General features: G+C 47.6%; 1 pseudogene; it reads left to right on the top strand.

The window, feature by feature from the left end:
* The first annotated feature begins 2334 nt into the window (after positions 1–2334).
* On the top strand, positions 2335–3209 carry LOC144581572 (small ribosomal subunit protein uS5 pseudogene; annotated as a pseudogene).
* Positions 3210–3417: the final 208 nt, after the last annotated feature.

Here is a 3417-nt window from a genome sequence, read left to right on the forward strand (position 1 = left end):
GTATTAGCCACTGAACTAAGTGTATTATCTAATTTAATGGATACAAGACACAACAATGTAAAATAGGTGCTACCAATTAGCCCCACTTTACCAATGCAGAAGACTGAAGCTCAGAGAGGTTAAATCACTTGCCCTAAATTACACAGCTAATTCCAGGAGAAGCCAGGATTTAAATCTAGGCCTGCTTGATGTAAGAGCTTGTGATTTTCACTACCAAAATGGATGTAAAAAAAAGATTTAAAAAGTGCTACCAAGGTAAGAATTGTCAATGGCTCAAATTTATCTTGGTTTGGATTTTCCCCAAAGCATACTTGAGACAACATTTTAAATGTATGTAAACTAATCTGAGAGGTTATTCTAAGAAACCCAGTGAGGGTGTGAGGAGATAGGCAGAGAAGGGAGGTCAGCTGACAAAAGGAGTGTTAACCAATACATCACTATGTAAGCTCAGGGCCCTGGAAATGCTCCAAGAGACTGCAGAACATGGCTCAGAACTGACCTACCAAGAGCAAGGAATCTGGCATTTTAATCCACCAATATTCATCCTTACTGGGTGACCGTTGTTCCTAAAGATGTTCATTCCACGCTTTTACTCTGTTGGTGGGAGTGTAAATCAGTTCAACCACTGTGGAAGAGAGTGTGGCAATTCCTCAAGGATCTAGAACCAGAAATACTATCTGACCCAGCAATCCCATTATTAGTTATATGCCCAAAGGAATATATGTCATTCTACTATAAAGACACATGCATATATATGCTTACTGCAGTATTGTTTACAATGGCAAACACATGAAACCAACTCAAATGTCCATATACAATGGAATACTATGCAGCCACAAAAAGGAGTGAGATCACTTTCTTTGCAGAGACATGGATGAAGCTGGAAGCTACCATCCTCAGCAAACTAACACAGGAACAGAAAACCAAACATCACATGTTCTCACTCATAAGTGGGAGGTGAGCAATAAGAACACATGGACACGGAGTGGGGGAAAAACACACACCTGGGCCTGTTGACGGATGTGGGGCCGAGGGGAGTGTGGGGCTGAATTAAGAAAAACCGAGTCCACAAGGGGCCTAGTTTTAAAGGCAAGAGCTTCCCAGTGCCATGCCTCCACCCACACCCCCATCTGGGAATGTAAAGTTGTTCATCTGCACAGCTAGCTAGAAATTCCAGGCGTGCTTGCTTGTTCAAAAAGCCCTGGAAAACTCTGGGAGGAAGGGCCTCTGTTCCCGACCTAGCAGCCAATCCGGTATCAGAGTCAAAGATCAATCAGTCCAGGGGAACTTTGAAAGAACTCCTCTCATTGGAGGAGAACATGAATGGGGCGGGAATAAGTCCAAGGTTAAAAACCCACTGCTCCTTACCCATAGGCATTCCTCCCTTAGATCCCCTTCCACGATAGCATGGGAGCTCTCTCTCTCTCTCTCTCTCTCTCTCTCTCTCTCTCTCTCTCTCTCCCTCCCTCCCTCCCTCCCTCCCTCCCTCCCTCTCTCCCTCTCTCCCTCTCTCTCTCCCCACCCCCCCCACACCAATAAATCGCTCCTTGCAAAGCCCTTTGGGTCCACAAAATTTATTCAAACGGTAAGCTCACATTGCCTCGGGGGCCCTTTCCCCCATTCCTGGGGCAAGAGAGGCCAAGGCCTGGGCACAAGTGGGAAAAAATCAGATCAAAGAACTGGAAGCTCTTTGGGACGCCACCACAGCTCTACTCCTGTCCCACTGCCCGTTACGTCTTTGGCGAGCATGGCAGAGAGCTGAGCACCTGTGCCCTGCCCAGTTACAGGAGGAAACCTAAATGATGGGTCAATAGGTGCAGCAAACTACTATGGTACAGGTATACCTGTATAACAAACCTGCACGTTCTGCACATGTATCCCAGAACTTAAAGTAAAAAACAACAGCAACAACAACAAAAATTTACAGAAATGTTCCCTGGCACTTCTGACCTGTAGCATACATGGGCTGAGCAGGAGGGACAGGTACTTCAGGAAGCCCTTGGTGTGCACAAGAAGTTACAATTGCCCCATGGGTTGGGCCCATGGATATGGGTGGGACATTGACAGATAACAAGATACAAATTAATTAAAACAATTAATAACCAGGAACTTCCCTTGTTGTGTTTGAACAGTTAATTTCGTAAATAGATTTCTGCTTCAGTGAAATTGTATCATAAAGTAGTTTTCATCCTTTAAATTCTCAATTTAAGGAATGCTTGTAATACTACAAAAAAAAAAAAACCACCTAAAATGTTATCCAATTCTAAGAACATGACAGAATTGATAAAAGATTCATATATTTTAAAAAATGCTGCTTCTCCGAGAAAATACCAAATGGCTGATGACGCAGATGCAGTGGGGGCAGGGGAGGGGGCCCCGGGATGGGGAACCGCCGTGCCTTCCGCGGAGGTTTCAGCAGTGTCATCTGGGGCCCGACTTGCAGCCGTGGAAGGGGCCAGGCCTGGGCAGAGGCCACAGAGCTCATGGAGGCAAGGCTGAGGATAAGGAGTGGATGCCTGTCACCAAGCTGGGCCGCCTGGTCAAGGTCATGAAGATATGTCCCTGGAGGAGATATATCTCTTCTCCCTGCCCATCAAGGAGACTGCGATCATTGACTTTTTCCTGGGGGGGCCTCTCTCAAGGAAGAGGTTTTGAACAGTATATCAGTCCAGAAGCAGACCCGCGCTGGCCAGCGCACCAGGTTCAAGGGATTTGTCATCGGGGACTATAATGGCCACATAGGTCTGGCTGTGAAGTGCTCCAAGGAGTTGGCCACTGCCATCCGCGGGACCATCATCCTGGCCAAGCCCTCCATTGTTCCCGTGCACTGAGGCTACTGGGGGAACAAGATCAGCACATACCATACTGTCCCTTGCAAGGTGACAGGCGCTGCGGCCCTGTGCTGGTGGGCCTCATCCCTGTGCCCAGGGGCACTGGCAGCTCTTGGTGCCTGTGCCCAAGAAGCTGCTCATGATGGCTGGTATCATGACTGCTACACCTCAGCCAGAGGCTGCACTGCCACCCTGGGTAACTTCGCCAAGGCCACCTTTGATGCCATCTCTAAGACCTACAGCAATCTGACCCCCGACCTCTGGAAGGAGACTGTATTCATCAAGTCTCCCTATCAGGAATTCACTGACCACCTCCTCAAGACCCACACCAGAGTCTCCATGCAGAGGACCCAGGCTCCTTCGGTGGCTATAACATAGAGTTTTTATACAAGAAAAAAAAGCTGAATTAAGCCTGAAAAAAAAATTCGCAATGTTAGCTGGGCCACCCCAGCATTTCTCTGGAGAATCACCAGCCGTGGTCACAAAAATAATTGCTGCTGTTCCTCATGCTGGAGACACACAGCTATGTGTGTGCCTGTCATTGCGCTGCCCCTGCAAAACTGAAAGCTTGTAGCTGTTCTAGAAG

Source organism: Callithrix jacchus, chromosome 2 (assembly GCF_049354715.1).
Source record: "Callithrix jacchus isolate 240 chromosome 2, calJac240_pri, whole genome shotgun sequence".
Classification (NCBI taxonomy): domain Eukaryota; kingdom Metazoa; phylum Chordata; class Mammalia; order Primates; family Cebidae; genus Callithrix; species Callithrix jacchus.